Source organism: Delphinapterus leucas, chromosome 5 (assembly GCF_059928025.1).
Source record: "Delphinapterus leucas isolate spDelLeu-1000000601 "Yukka" chromosome 5, BTC_Dleu_Yukka2, whole genome shotgun sequence".
Classification (NCBI taxonomy): domain Eukaryota; kingdom Metazoa; phylum Chordata; class Mammalia; order Artiodactyla; family Monodontidae; genus Delphinapterus; species Delphinapterus leucas.
Window position 1 is genome coordinate 1489742 of NC_143133.1, and position 17083 is coordinate 1506824.

Here is a 17083-nt window from a genome sequence, read left to right on the forward strand (position 1 = left end):
CACGAGCTCCTTGAATATGGGATTCATAATAGTTGACGTTTATCAAACACTTACCATGTGCGAATACCACACTAAACACTTCACGAGGATTGTTGTGTTGAAACCTCATCATAATCCCATTAGGCAGGCACTAGATCCATTTTACAGATGAGGAAACTGAGGCTCGGAGGGGTGAAACAATTTTCCCAGCCTTACACAACTGAGAAGTGGCAAAGCTGAGGTCTGAGACCCAATCTTGCTGCTGCCAGGGCCCAAGGTATTAATCCCCCTTTATGGTAACTGCTTATTAATACATCAGTGAGGGTCTTCAGATAAGGCTGAGGAAGAAGGAAACCTGGGGTCCGATTAGCTCTGCTTGCTCCGCAGGCAGACAATTTCAGGCTTTTTGCATTTTTCTGTGCGCTTTCACTTTGATTTTCCTTGAAGAGGGCCACTGCTGACAGCACAGCTTCAGGTCTTGCCTCTGCTGGACCTGGAGAGGTGTGTAGGAGTGGGGGCAGCTTATGAGGGAGTTAAGCTGGGACTACTGGAGCATCCTCCCACTTTGATGCTCTTGTAGCTGGAAACCCGGAAGTTCTCAATAAGGCCATCTAACAACTATGATCTCTCCCACTAAGAGACAAACCCTAGCTGATTTCTAGCTTAAGAAAGGACGAGCGACACAAAGAATATCTTGTAAGACAAAGTGGCTAAAACACAGTGTATTTTCTAAGTCAGTTACAGAAGTCAATTATGCCACATCTGCTAAACAAAAGGCACAGGGAGGATCGGAGCTGAAGTGACCATCAGATGTCCAAGTGGAGAATGTCGAGTAGAATATATAAATTCAGAAAGCGCTGTCCGAATATTAGGGCCCTATTCTCACAGAGGGCTTCCGTAGAAAAAGCCCGCCCAATTGTTCTTTCAAAAGAAAATTATGGGAAAAAAAGGTTACAGGTTCTTGGGAGCAGAGTGCTCTATTGTCAAACATCATCCCGTGTACACACTGTGGTGTACATGCCTAACATCACGCTTTGATTGCCAAGGCATCCATTTCAAAGACATCCATCCTGAATAGACATGTTGCCAGCTATGCAACACAGCTGCTGGCAAAACAACCAGAGAAGGAACCAGATGAAGCTCCCTCTTCCAGAAAGCCCTGGGTAACCCAGATAACTGACTGTGTGATGACACGGCTTCTCAACCTTCCTGTGCCCTAATTCCTGCTCTTATGCTTTAAATTAGCCAGTAAAGAGTGAATCCGTGAAAACCTAGACACCCCACCTTCAAACCCTAATAAGGGCAGAGGCCCAGGTCCATGCACTCTCTCTCTCTCTCTTTCTCTACCCATAACCTCTCTGTGTACTCTCCAGAACTTGTGAGTGATAAATCTTGTTCCTCAAATTCCCTAATGGTTTTTGCTGAAGCGTGTCCTGTGATCATAAGAACCACAAGGGCTGGTCCAGCTACAGCATTGGCCCCTATGGAGGAAATGTCTGTGGGGGCTTGGTGTGAGGAATACAGGCGGAACCAGTGCCTCAGGCACTCCCAGCCTAGAGAGCATCACTATCCGTAGGCTGGAACCGACACAACAACTACCTAAAACCCACCCAGAGCCCAGCGAGAATGTATTAGGCAGGAAGGGCCAGGACCAGGCCCCCACCTTCTCACCCTCTTCAGGGCAGTGGCTTCAAGGAGCTCCTTCCAGGCACCTAACTGACTTGAGTGCAGAGGGCTGGGCAAACAGGAAGTGGATGTCCCCACCCAAAGCAGAAGTGAGTCAGGCTGACAATGTGAGCAAAGAAACAGTGATGAGGGGCACAGGCTCCAACCCACGACGAGACTTTTCAGGATTGAGAAGGGGCAGCAGAAGCATCCCTGCCTGTTCTGAAATTCTAAGATTCTAGGAAGGCAAATACACGTGAGACATTTCTTCTCTATTTTCACAGAATGAAGCTTTGAAATTAGTAATATCTTGGTGGTATTGAGGACTATTTACTCTTTGAAGGCAGTGTTAACTTCATTTTCTAAGGCCGTGAGTGAGAGAACAAGTGTAATGAGGAAATCAGCCAGGGCTCCAGCAGCGACAGTGGGTTTTCACGCCTTAAGATGATGCTTTTCTCACCAGCCTCTCATTGCGATGTTGACTCAAATCCCGGAGCAGGCTCCCATGGACGGACCCTCCATTCCAGAAGCTCTTTGAGGGAGAGAGGGTGTTTGTAGCGGTTTCTGTCATTTAGATCCATTTTATTTTCATGTGCTCATACAAAACTTCTGAAAGTTTAAATAACTAAAACTGGAGCTTGGGAAACTCTAAATTAGGATAAAGCAGGTGAATAAGTAGGATTTAAGGTAATTAGTGAAGATTTCTTACCTGGCAAATTGATGATGTGCCTCTTGTTCTTGGTCCCAAATGGAAGAGGGCTCAGTTTTTATGTAGATACACTGGTCACTGGGCATGAAGCCTTCCTCCAGAACACTGTCAGAGGCTGGGGCAGCCAGAGGACCACTGCCTTTCTCTGCATGGCTCCTTGGTAACATCACAATGCCTTCAACAGAGGAAACCAGAGCCTGTGAATACACAATAAAATAAAGTTCCAAAATCAAACATAAACAATGCATTTATTCAAGAAAGATCTGTCAAGTTTTTTAATTAAGCAGAAAGAAAAGGCCTAAAATTAAAATTTGTAAATGAACACCTCTTTTAATGACAATCAAGGTCAAAAGCCAAACCCATGATCTCACTCTCCAAATCTGGTCTCCTCCCTATTCAACATCATAATGGAAGTCTTAGCCAATGCAATACAGCAGGAAAAAGAAAGAAAAGGCGTATAAATTAGAAAGGAAGAACTGTACTGTCCCTATATACAGATAACATAAATGTTTGTGTAGAAAACCCAAAGGAATCTACAAAACAAAACAAAACAAAACACCTCCTGGAACTAATATGTGAGTTTAGCAAAGTTGCAGGATACAAGATCAAAATACAAAAATCAATTATATTTCCATACACTAACAATGAACATGTACAAATAAACTTTTTAAAAAAGAAATTACCATTTATAATAACTATTCCACCAAATTAAATACTTAGATAGAAATCAATACAACATGTATGGGATCTGTATACTGAAAACTATAAAATACTCATGAAAGAAATCAGAGAAGACCTCCATAACAGAGACACATGCATGTTTAAGGACTACAAAACTCAAAATAATAATGTCAATTCTCCCAAGCTGAGCTGTAGAACCAAGAAGATTAATAAACTCCAAGTACAAGAAACATGAAAAACATTACACCAAGTTACATCATAATCAAATTGCTTGAAAGCAGTGATAAAGAGAAAACCTTAAAAGAAGCTGGGGAGGGGGGATGGGACACATTGCCTAGAAAGAAACAAAGATAAGGGTGATAGTAGATTTCTTATGGGAAACAAAGCAAGTTAGAAGACAGCAGCATAACATCTTTAAACTACTGAAAGAAAAAAACTATCAACTTATAATTCTTTACCCCATAAAAATGCCTTTCAAAAGTGAAAGGTAGGACTTCCCTGGTGGAGCAGTGGTTGAGAGTCCGCCTGCCAATGCAGGGGACATGGGTTCGTGCCCCGGTCTGGGAAGATCCCACATGCCACGGAGCGGCTGGGCCCGTGAGCCATGGCCGCTGAGCCTGCGTGTCCGGAACCTGTGCTCCACAACGGGAGAGGCCACAACAGTGAGAGGCCCGCGTACCGCAAAAAAAAAAAAAAAAAAAAAAAAGTGAAAGGTAAAGCAAGATTTATACACTACACTGAAAATTACAAAACATTGCTAAAAGAAATTGAAGTTTTAAATAAATGAAAGGGCACCCCCTGTTCATGGATCAGAAAATTCAATACTGCTAAGATGGCAAAACTGAGCCAGGCTGGGACTTGGGATCCTCTACCAGAGTGCTTGCACCTGGACAAATGTCTCCTTGAGCAATAGGATACAAAGAAACTACAAGTGACTAAAAATAACGGCATGCATGGGCAAGCTGGGACAATAATAAGCAATAGGATACAAAAAGGCCAAAGACAAACTGCCATTTCTGAGGTGCTGGGAGCAAAAGCAGGGCACGGTGCATCATTTCTGCACACGGCACCACCAAGGGGGTGGGCAGACCCCTAAGCTGTGCCTTATGCCCAACGCACAGACCCACCCCCATTTTTACCCCATTTAAGGACCCAAGCAGGTCCTCTCAGGGGGCAGGCAAGGGAACCTGTCTCTTGTTCTTGCTCCCTTGTGCTGTAGCAGGAGCCCCAATAAAGCCTTGCCTGAAATTCTCATCTGGCCTCTTGTCGATTTCTATTGATTAAAGAGTCCAAGGGCCCAGGTTGGTAACACTTTTTGGCAACTCTGCTGGGACCTGTGGGGCCTTCTTTTTTTCCTTGCCCCTCTGAGAGAGGATCTGCGCCCATCTGGTACAGCCGATTGCAGCTTCCTTGCCGCTGACACGTGGCCACCTGAATCTTTGCTTCAGTGCTGCAGGGATTGGTAAGTCTGCCTTCGGTTGCCCCAGGGGTGCCACTATCCTCATTCAGGCAGCTTTCCCCTTCCATTTTCCCTTTGTCCATTTTCCCTCTTCTGATCTCTCTCTCTCTACAACTCCTTTCTCTGTCCTCTCCTACTTCTCTGTCACATCCTTCTGAGAAGTGAGTGTTGGGCAACTACAGCCTAACTCCTTAGTTGGTGAGACCATGCTCCCTCTGGCTGGCACCGGCTCACCCTGACAGGTGACAGAGGTGGGAGAGGCTTGCCTCATACCGTGCAGATCTTGGTCCGGTGGGCTTTCCTTGAGGGGAGATTTCTGACAGTGACAGAGGTTCAATCCTCATACTGTGCAGTGGCTGGAAGCCCAGTCGTCACAAACTTCTCAACTTCTTTTTCCTGGGTTAAAGTCCCAGTTGTGGGTTAGAGTCCCACCAGCACTGGTTTCTGGGTCTGATCACCCTGGTCGGTGGTGGACGGAGTGCCTCCCTCCACTGGCCCTTGTGGAAGAGCACAGCAGACTGGAACTGCCTGAATAGACACACGCAGAGGGGCAGGCCGAAAGAGCAGGCTTTCTCTCTTTCTCCTATTTCTTTTTCCTTACTTCATACAGCCCCCGAGGCCCCTGTTGAGGTGAACTTTACACAACCCCCCAATATTTCTCTGTCCTGTGTGTTCAACTGTGGGGAAGGGAGTTCTGAGATCTCCTCTGTCATCTCACCCTTTGGTTTTGTTATGCCGGGTCTTGAGGACTCCACCCAGCTGCAGGATCTCAGTTTGTTAGCCGCCAGATTTATATGTAAACATGGGAAATGCCCCCAAAGATTAAAACTCGTAAAAATTCGGGACAGTTTAAATTAGATGGTTTAAAAACCATCTTCTTTTGCAACACAGCCTAGCCCCAATATGCCTTGGGTGACCGGAAGAACTGGCCACAGAATGGATCCCTTAACTTTAGCACCATTTTACAACTGGACCAAAATATTGTAAGCAGTCCCCAAAATGGGGGGAGGTCCCTTACGTGCAGGCCTTTATGAAACTTTATCAAGACCCCGGTTTGAGGGACTCCTGTTGTGTGTGCGGCCTCTATTTCTGTTTTGTCCCCAGCAGATTTAGTGCCAGACTTTCTCACAGATCCCCTTTCAACCGCCAACTAGTCATTGGCACATTGGGCCTCTTTCTCATTGGGCTTCTTCCCCTTCAACATCACCTTCAGTCCCTCGACCCCCACCTTACCCCATTTAGCCAGGAGCCCTGAAACCAGAGCCCCCAGTGCTGTCCCCAGTGGGGCCCTGATCAGGTTCAAAATTAGTCCCCACTTTCACACCACAGGGCCTTTACCCCCTCTGGGAAGTAGCTGATGGGAATTGGGAATTACTAGAGTGCATGTCTCCTTCTCGATGAGAGACTTAGGAATCCGTAAGGAGGGGTTTGGCAGGTTCTCATAGAACCCTGACAAGTTTAGGGACAAATTTACCATGCTGGGGTTAATGTTTTCCCTGACATGGCAAGAATTACAGTTATTCTGAACCACTGTTGCCCCCTGGACAAGAAGGAATGTATACTAAGAAAGGCCAGGGAACACACAGACAGCCTAGTGGCCACCAACGCACAGCACCAGATTTATTGAACTGGTGACGCAATCTCACAACAGGACCCCAACTGGGATTGTGAGGATCATGTAGGCCAAGCCAGGATGAGACGTTATATTACTTGTTTATCAGAAGGAATGAAAAGGCATATGGTGGAGCCTGTAAATTATGATAAGGTCCAAGAGATTACACAGGAAAAAGATAAAAACCCAGCAGTCTTCCTGAGTCGGGTGACAGAGGCATTCAGGAAGTACACCAATACAGACCCTGAGTCTGCACAAGGGAGGTCACTATCGGCCATGCATTTTATCACCCAGTCCTCTTCTCATATCAGGAGGAAATCACAAAAACTTGAAGCTGGGCCCCAAACCCCATTGTCAACCTTGGTAGGGGAGGCCTTCAAGGTCTATAACAACGAGGACATGGCAAAGGAGGCCAACACGGATAGGAGATTAAGAAAGAAAACACAGCTCTTAGCTGCTCTGATCCACCCGCCATCTTGAGGGGACACTAGACAGCTGAGAAGACCAGACCAGCAGCCCAGGAACCACCTGGGCAGGAATCAGTGTGCCTTTTTCTGGAAGGAGGGGCACCGGGAAAGGGAATGTCCTGAGCACCCTCCTGTGGGATGGCCAAACAACAACCCCAGCTGGCCCCAGCTCCTGGCGATAATATCCTTTAAAGCCTGAGGCCCTGAGGGGGATCCAACAGCTGCTCACCAAATTCCTAAAACACAGAGTCATTAGGCCCTGCCAATCCCCTTGTAACACCCCAATCCTCCCTGTTCAGAAGCATGATGGGGAGTATCGGTTTGTGCAAGACTTACGAGCAGTGAGCTAGGCAGTCATCCCTATTCACCCAGTGGTGCCAAACCCACACACCCTCCTTGCCCAAGTGCCAGGAAGCACTCAGTATTTCTGTGTTGGACCTCAAAGATGCATTTTTCTGTATTTCTCTACATCCAGAATCTCAATACCATTTTTTAAAAAATTTCTTCTGGAAAGGGAGGAAAGTGTGTGTGTATATATATATATATATATATATATATATATATATATAATATTTATTTATTTGGCTGCATCAGGTCTTAGTTGTGGCATTCAGGATCTTCACTGCAGTGCACAGGCTCTAGAGCCTGTGGGCTTAGCTGTCCCGCAGCACGTGGAATCTTAGTTCCCCGACCAGGGAGAGAACCCACGTCTCCTGCATTGGAAGGTGGATTCTTAACCACTGCACCACAGGGAAGTCCCTTCATACCTGTTTTGCCTTTGAATGGAGGGACCCTGACCCTCTGGAGGCTACTCAATACACTTGGACATTGCTTCTGCAGGGTTTTCAGGATAGTCCCCATTTGTTTGGAAACTCGTTAGCAAAAGAATTGAGGGAACTAAGCCTGAAAAATGGAACTCTATCACAATATATTGATGATCTGCTAATAAGTAGTGAGACAAAGCAAGTTTCAGCTCAGAATACTGTTAAGGTCCTAATTTTCTGACAAAGGCTCAGATTTCACAACAGTGTTCAGTATTTAGGATTTATTTTGACCCCAGGAGTGCAAGTCCTGGCCATGGATTGAGACAGCAATTAGCGCACTACCATCTCCAACCACGAAGAGACAACTCCAAGGCTTTCTCAGGATGGCTGGGTTCTATTGTATCTGGACTCCAAATTATGGCCTTACAGCAAAACCCCTATATGAGGCTCTGAAGGGGGAAGAAAGGGAATAGGGGCCACCAGTGGGCCTTTGAGACTCTAAAGACTGAGTTGAGTAGGACACCAGCATGGGGGCTTCCAATGTCAGACAAACCCTTCACCCTATACTCCATGAGAGGTCAGGGATAGCACTCGGAGTTCTGACCTGAAAGCTGGGGCCAGATCAAAGACTGGTGGCTTACTTTTCAAAACAACTGGACTCGGTGGCCCTGGGATGGCCAAACTCCCTGTGAGCAGTAGCAGCCACGGCTCTATTGGTTAATGAGGCTTCCAAGCTCACCCTAGGACAACACTTAGATGTGTTAACCCCTCATCAGGTACAATCTGTGCTAGAAGTCAAAGGACATCATTAGTTGACTGGAGGAAGGTTAACAAGATATCAGGCCCTCCTAATGGAACCCCCGACATTCCCTTAAAGGTGTGCCAAACCCTGAACCCAGCAACTCTGCTTCCAGCGGCCAAGAATGGACACTTAGTGCATCAGTGTATAGAGACCAGAGAGCAAACTTACTCCAGCAGGCCTGATCTTCTAGATGAGCCTCTTGACAGCCCTGAGGTTGAGTGGTTTACTGATGGGAGCAGTTTTCTAGAAATGGAAACCCGGAAGGTGGGGTATGCCATAGTCTAGTTGCAGCACGCGGGATCTTCGTTGAGGCATGCAGGATCTTTTGTTGTGGCGCACAGGCTTCTCTCTAGTTGTGGCGTGTGGGTTTTTTTTTTTTCTTCTCTAGTTGTGGCGCGCAGGCTCCAGGGCACGTGGGCTCTAGTTGAGGCACATGAGCTCAGTAGTTGTGATGCACGGGCTTAGTTGCCCTGCAGCAAGTGGAATCTTAGTTCCCTGACCAGGGATCGAACCCACGTCCCCTGCATTGTACGGCAGATACTTTACCACTGGACCACCAAGGAAGTCCCGGGTCACAGGTTTAAATTTAAGAGCTCAGACTATAAATTGTTAGAAGAAAATACAGTAAATCTTCATGACCTGGTATAGGCAAAGCATTCTTTTTTTTAAAGCAATATTTATTTATTTATTTGGCTGTGCCAGGTCTTAGTTGCAGCATGCAGGATCTTCCTTGAGGCGTGTGGGATCTTCGTTGCGGCATGCAGGATCTTTAGTTGCAGGATGCGAACTCTTAGTTGCAGTATGTGGGATCTAGTTCCCTGACCAGGGATCAAACCCGGGCCCCCTGCATTGGGAGTGCGGAGCCTTAGCCACTGGACCATCAGGGAAGTCCCAAAGCATTCTTAAATTTAACAACAAAAGCAGAAGCAATAAAAAAGTACTTGGTAAACTGGAGTTCATCAAATTAAAAAATTCTGTGCTTCAAAAGACACCATCAGGAAATTGATAAAAACAAGCCACAGATTTGGAGAACTGCAAATCATATATCTGACGAGACTGGTATTAAAATATATAAAGAATCCTTACAGATCCAAAATGAAACACAAATAACCCAATTTAAAAATGAGCAAAAGACTTGAATTTCAAGACGTTTCACCAAAGAAGATACACAAATGGCCAGTAAGCATATGAGGAGATGCTTAATGTCACCAGTTATTAGGGAAATACAATTTAAAACCACAGTGAAATACCACTTCACACACAGCAGAATGGCTAAAATAAAAAAGACAACAAGTATTGACAAGGAGGTGGAGAATTTGGAAACTCACACTTTGCTGGTGGAATATAAAATGGAAAACATTCAGCAGTTTCTTAACAACCTCATGAGAACTATGCAGTGTCAGTCACTCACCCCTGGGGGAAAGGAGAAAGCTTAAAATCTTACTTCTTGCGCTCCTATCAAAATCAGACACTAAGAAAATGGGTTTCTTTCATGGTGCCAACAAAACAGAACAAACAAACAAAAACCAACACCGTTTACTAACCTGGTCTGCTCTCAGCTGAGTTGAGCCATCCTTATATATCAGAGTTACCACCAGAGCTACTGCCTGTTTGAGCATTTCAATCAGCTGGCTTTTCTCCAAAGCATCCAAATACCTAATATCACAAAAATCGTTTGTGAATGCTTTTGAGTTCCTAGAATTTAGGTGGGTTTCAACCTCATCAGCATCTTCTTCCAATGCCGTAAGTTTACTTGTTTTCTCTGATGAATTATTACATGTGATATGTTTTCTTTTCAGACTCATGCTTTCTTCATTGTTTTCATTATTTATGCTTTCCTTTGGTACGTGTTTTCTCTTATGTTCCATTTTCTGTAGAACTGAAGCCTCTTGGTCACACTGTGGAATTAAACACCTGGAAGAAGCCAATGAGCTGATATTCTTCTGGTTTTGGTCAGTAGACACTTGATCTGTGAGTCTGATACTGGAGGACTGAGAAGAGAACTTGATGGAAACTCTTGATGTCTGGCTCGTAAGAGAATTAAGATTCTATAGAAAAATGGAAAATATTTCACTAGAATATGGATTCATAAGACAGGTCTAAACCAAAGTAAAATCTGATAAAACTCATCTAAGGTAAAGTGGGAACACAGCTTCACATTAACTATGACCCAACTTTCTAATGAACTATGGAGTGTCTTCCAGAGCAGTGGTTTTTCTCAACCAGGTAGGAGTGCATATCTGCATCCTGGGCTGGAAGAGGCAGGAGTTAGTTTAGAAAGTCTCCCACCACAGCCCTGCGCTGGCACCATGTGTGTAACAGGAGATGCTGTGGAGGGGAGTGTGCTGCACATGTGCATAAGAGTGAGGATGAATCACTGACAACTTCCAACCAAAGGCCATTTATAGAGAAAATTAAATCACCACAACTAGTCGATAATATGTTAATCTACCTACTAAAATTTCTTTAAAAATACAGTTCGGCAGCAATCCTCTTCCTGTTTCGATCTAGCAATGTGCAATATTCATTCATCAATTCACAGACTGAGGGGGAAAAAGCATCTCTCCGTTTCATTGTAGGATTCATTTACAATAAAATTTTATTTTTTATGTTTACTTTTCAGATTTTATGATATATTTATGCTATTCTGAACAAACGTATACCAATAATAGTTTAAAAATAATTTTGAAAGAAAATGTTTTAACACAGTCACATGATCACAGAAAATTTAAACTTATAGTCATTTTTATTGCAGAGAAATATTATATGCTTTTTAAGAAAAGACTTCCAAACATAAAATTATATCAAAATAAAAATTCTGTGGAGAAGTATACAAGAAAAGGAGTCAAGAAGGAAAAGGAAAATATAAAAATTCAGATTGTTGAAGAATATCCTGCTCATGTATTTTTTAAAGGAATGATTGTAGATATCAAGTTATCAGAGTGTAGTATTTAGATATTAGTGGACATATTTTAAACTGTGATATAAGTTTTTTTAAATGTCAATATTATTAATCCACCAGAAATCATGTCCTATGAAACTTTTTAAACTTGTGATAAATATTTTAAACGTCAACTTAAAAGTATGTCAGGAGATACATGGCTTTTCAAAAGTCTGTGAGAAAGGGAGCAAAACGATTTGAAGACCTCTGCCTTAGGGATCGAAGGAGCACAGTTTGAACACCTTTGGGAGAGAGAATTTCCATTCACTTTCAAAGGGCTGCACAGTCCCTTTTCTGTCAAAGATGCCGCTCCTTCCACTTCAGGGGCAAATAACCATCCCATCAATCCAGGGATTTACTAAGGGAGCTTACATTAGACTAAGTTAGATTTGGATTTGGACACAGGTAGTTTGCTCCAGAGCCCACTCTCTTAACTATTATGCCACCTCCACCACTGCTTCCTATAGAAGGTCTTGGGTAATAACACGACCTCTTCTCATCTCTCTCCCAAGCCCAAACCACGTAACTCACCCATTGCAAATTTTATACCCCTTTCTTTCTGAACTTCTCTTTATTTCCACTACCCCGAAGTTCCAAGCTCTCTTCCCCTAACCTAAAAACTTTTCCCAAAGTCCTTCCCCCACTCTCTAAAGGTGAGGATCTTTAGACTGACCATTTCTTAGTCATCCTTTAGACCTCAAGTCAGAGTGTTCATACTTCAGACAAACGTCCCAGATTCCTCTCCCCACCTCCCAGAAAAAGCAGAACGAAACAGCACAAAAACTGGGTTAGCCATCTCCCCTATCGTTCCCAAAGCACTTGGCCCTGTCTCCTACAGTGACACTAATTCACCACGTCATAGAGAAATATTGTGCTTCTCTGTCTTCCGAGTCCCCTCATACAAATTAAACTATCAGCTCCTGGAGAAGAACTCCTTTTGTTTTTTTAACCGTTGCATCCACAGTGCCTAGCATATAGTAGACACTTGATAAGTATTTATTGAATGAATGAAAGTTATCTGTTTAGAATTAGTCATACTTGCAAGGTTTCACCTTTTTTTCCAGTGATTGATTCTTCCCATCTTCAGGTAGTACTGAATACCCAACACTGGATTTGTCCACCACTTCTGCAGCTTTAAAAGACACAGAAAGGAAGCATGAGAGAATAAAGAAATTAAAATCACATAATTAGCTAAACATTGACAATAGCCTCTATAATCATTTACTCATTATTTACTTAATTAAAACAATGTAGTAAAATTTACAACCAAAATGCATACTACCATTGTAATAAACATTTATGCAAAGTATCTTCAAATTAACTGGAGACAGATCTATGTAATCATGCAGTGTTTATTAAAAAGTATTACTTGTTATTTGCATTTGAATACTTGATTCTGAAAACCCAAGTTCACCATTTTACAGAAAGCTTGTAAGTATTAAAGGTGAAGAAGTTCTTAGACTGAATAACATTGTAATGGAACAATTACAACTTCAGTAAAATATCATTAATACAAACTTCTCATTTAGATTTTGTTTTAATTTTAATAAGTTTGGGCTGGACAGGAAGTGATGGAACCTGGGTTCAACCCCAGGCAACATGACTCAAGTTTCGGCTCGTAACCTCTGGGATGTACGTTCTCTCTATAGCAACGATAACAACGATGAAATGCAAATGGGGGAAATCTTTCACTTACGATAGAGGAAAGTTATACTCAGGATTAATTTAACAAGAAAAGCACAAGGCACTCAATGATGGAAACTTAAAATCTTATAAAATGGCATAAAGCATGATCTATACAAATGCGAATACACAGCACTGAGATATGAACAAAATATTTAATTCTCCTAAATATAAATTTAATGCAGGGACTTGCCTGGTGGTCCAGTGGCTAAGACTCCATGCTCCCAATGCAGGGGGCCTGGGTTCGATCCCTGGTCAGGGAACTAAATCCCACATGCCGCAACTAAGAGTTCGCGTGTCTCAACTAAAGACCCCGCATACCACAACTAAAAGATCCCGCACGCAGCAATGAAGATCCCGTGTGCCACAACTAAGACCCGGCACAGCCAAATAAACATATATATATATTTTTTTTTTTTAATTAATGTAATTCTCATCAGAGACCCTACAGGGTTCTTTTAATTGAAAAAAATAATAATTTCAAAGTACACATGAAATATTAAATGTCTGAAAATAGAGAAGAAAGGTAAGGGTCTTTTTCGGCTGCACCGTGCAGCATGCGGGATCTTAGTTCCCTGACCAGGGATCGAACCTGTGACCCCTGCATTGGGAATGTGGAGTCTTAGCCACTGGACCACCAGGCAGGACCCAGAAAGGTAAGTTTTTTTTAAAAAATAAAAGAAGACTTGCTTTGCCAGGTTATCAGAACATACTATAAAGGCACTGTAATCAAATCCACAAGGTATTTGAATAGGAATAGACAAAAAGATCTCTAAAACAGAGTAGACAATCCAGAAACTGACCCCAGGACTTATGAGAATTTAATATACAACGAAGATGGTATTTTAATGCAGTAGAGAAGGACAGATTAATGAATAGGGATGGTATAACTAGCACCACTTCTGAAAGAAAATAATACATTGGGAAAACTGTTTGGGACAAAAAAGACAAAGGGTTAATATTTTTATTATACAAGTTACACTGACCAAAAAAGAAACAATTCAATGGAAAAGTGAGCAAAAGACAGGGAGAGGCAACACACAAAATAGCAAATCCAAAGAGCAAACAAACATGATGCAATACCCAAACTCCCTAGTAGTCAGGGAGACACAAATCAAGTATAATTGGAGATGGAGAAGAAGAGGTAGTCTCACTCATTGCTGGTAAAAAGGTGAATGGTTAGGGTCTTTTTGGAAAGCACAGTGTCGACACTTATTAAAGTTAAAAATACGCGCATCACTCTCAGGAGCTGGGAAGAAAAGAACGAACCCAAAGGGAGGAAAGATGGGCCTCTGAGATGCTACCAATGTTCCGTCTCTTGATCTGGGTGAAGGTTATACGGGTGTTCAGTTTGTGAAATTTTGAACTATAATCTTAGGATAGTTGTGCTGTGTGTGTGTGTGTGTGTGTGTTGTAACCTCAATCAAAACAAAGAGATATAAATGTATAAATCATCTAACCAAACCACCTCACTCCTGGCTATCTGTTTCACAGAAATATGTGCAACAGTAAATAGGTTTAAAGCAAAACATTTATGACAGTATTGCTTTACGGCAAAGGACTGAAAACAAAGGAGATACCAATCATGAGGGCAGTCGATGAATAAATTATGTAACATCCACACCATGAAGCGCAGAGCCATTGAAAAGAATGAGCTGTATTAGTTGACTTGAAGATGCAGAGATCTGTGAAAATATGATCCCATTTTTTAAAACAATGACCAAATCTCCCCATTCATGTACATGAGTATGTTATACCCATACAGTGGCACAGGTCTGGTCCCTGGGAGGCTGACCCCGAGATGAAGGCTTGCATTCAGAAAGGTTTTGGGGTAGCGCTCTCAGGATCAACGTCTGTAGGGGAGTGAAGGAGGGAGGACTGGTCCAAGATGCGGCCGCTACAAAGGCCTGCTCTGGACCTGGCATGGTCCTGTATAGTTGTCCCCCACAGGGTCAAGGGAGCTGAGCCTTTATTCCCCAGCACCCACCAGTCATTACCTGGTTGCTCCTGGGAAAATGGTGTGCCCTTGGGCAAAGAAGCTCTTTGCAGCTGAGGCAACCATCGGGAGGGGCTGTGTGGTGAGCAGCAGCTGGGGTGATGAGTGGGGGCTCGGGGCACCCACAGTGTTCACTACACTGCGCAGCTCAGGTATGTTCTGGGAGCAGCTCCTTCGGGACTCTGCTGGGCCTCTTCCTGAGGGGACTTAAAAGGAAGGTTAATGGGGTGAACTGCCTGTCCTTGTCCTGCAGCTGGTCTCAAAGCTGCAAATGCTATTCACCTCCCTCTCCTACCCATTCTGAGGTTCCCCTCACCCTGGCTTGGCACCTCTGCTGGTCTAGGTAGCTTGCCTGATCGTGACCCAAACCCTCATCCCTGAGGGGTGTAAGTCCCTGGTCACCATGCCCTTCTCAGGCCACGGCCACTGCATTTACCAGCAAATTTGGTCAGAGGACCAAGAGGTGGCCAATCACATCACTTGGGTGCCACGTAGATGCTTTCCTGCCCCATTATGTAACGGCAGCCCTGACCTCTGGTGAACAGGAGGTCACCCCTAGCAGGATGGAGAGTACCTCACTTGCCTGCCAGTCTATTGGAGTACAGAACTTGAAATGACTGTGCAGCGGCTACAGCTTGAAATCCAACAGTACTTTTCCTTTGTCCCTGGTGGGTTTCCCCTGGGGAGTCAAGACTAAACCTGCAGAACCCAGAGGTATCTGGAGAGAGAAACACAAATTTATTGGGAGGGGCATTGGGAGTGATGGTAAGCAGGGCCACTCCCACTGCCGCCTTTTGGCTCCCAGAGCCCTTAATTATCTACACTGGGGACACTGCATCCTGCAATGGTCACTGACGTACAGTGTATACTGCAGCCTGGAGGTCACCTGAGCTCAGCCTGCTACCCACCACTCTACCACTCTGTTGGGCTGGCATTTCTGGGTGTGTGGCTGTGACGGAACCTGTGGGTCCCATGATCACGTGCCCACTGCAGCTCCTTTGCTGTAAAGTGGGTTCCTATATCCAGGGCGATGCTATGCAGGATTCTGTGTCAGTGGGTCAAAGGCTCTGTGAGCCTTGTATTACGGAGCTCACTGAGGCCCTGCATATGGGAAAGGCAAACCCGTGCCTGGAATACATGTGGATTCGAGTCAAGACGAATAACGGCACCTTTGGGGGCACAAGGGGTCCAGTATTGCCAACTAGCCCCCAAGTGACTGTTCTCAAAGTTCAGTACTATTGGGGACCCAGAGTTCAGTGTGTCATTGGAAATTCAACAGAGGCAACGGCGAGATCGGCCCTGGTGAGTGGGAGCGCCATGCTGTTGGGCGCACGCGTAGCCTCCGCCCCAGCCCCATGGTCACTCCATTAAAGAGCCCAAGTTGCCCATACAGGGACAATAGATGACAGAGGCTGGTGGACGTCACCTGGCCAGGTCATTCCAGTTTTGTTCCTTCCTTCGACACTGCCGCAGGTAGATGCTCCCTGCGTCTGCTATTATTGTAATCCTCAGTTTTCTTTACTTCTTGTCAGCTAATCCCATTACTAGTTAATAATGCTTTAAACTTTCCCTGTTCCAATGACTATAGGGTTTCTGTTCCCTGACCAGCCCGTCTCATCCACTCCCTTAACAGGCCCTGGTACCTCTTGGCCAGGTTATGTAGTGACTTAATGGCCAAAAGAGGTGGCATTTCCTGAGGGAGGATGTGTATTTCTCAAGATAGAACCCTCTTGCACTGTCTTTAAGCTGGGGGACTGGCGGGTAGAGAGAAGGGGGCTGGCCTTTAACAGAGAGGAGTAGCTACTTCTGCAGGTCCCAGAGGTACCTGGGATTCAAACTTGAATGCACCAATCGAGACGTCCCCATCCTGCATCTCAGGGTCAGGTCCCTCTTCCTGGTCAAGGCCCTGACCTTGAGGTAGAACACCCGCCAGGGCTGAGCATCCAACCTCCTCTGGAGCTCTACCAGCCATACTAGGCTGGGGGGGGGGGGGGGGCTGTGACTGCAGGTGGTCTCTTCACAGGCTAGCAGGTGAGCCCTCTGGCTATCACATTTACCCTTTAATTGCTAATTAACCACGCTTGGCCTTTGTCTTTTTCCAAAGGGCCCAGCCACAGCCACCAATGCCATTCTCTTCCATTGCCCTATTCTTTTCAAATACATAGTACTGCCCAGCAGCTCGCACAACTGCTTGCACTGGTATGCCAGACCAGCCACCCCTAGTAAAAGCTTTAACTGCACCGCTGCCATCCGTATTTCACCTACAACTTGTGATGAAGTCATCAGTGCCAGCCCACCTAAGGGTGACCAAATTCCAAAATGCCA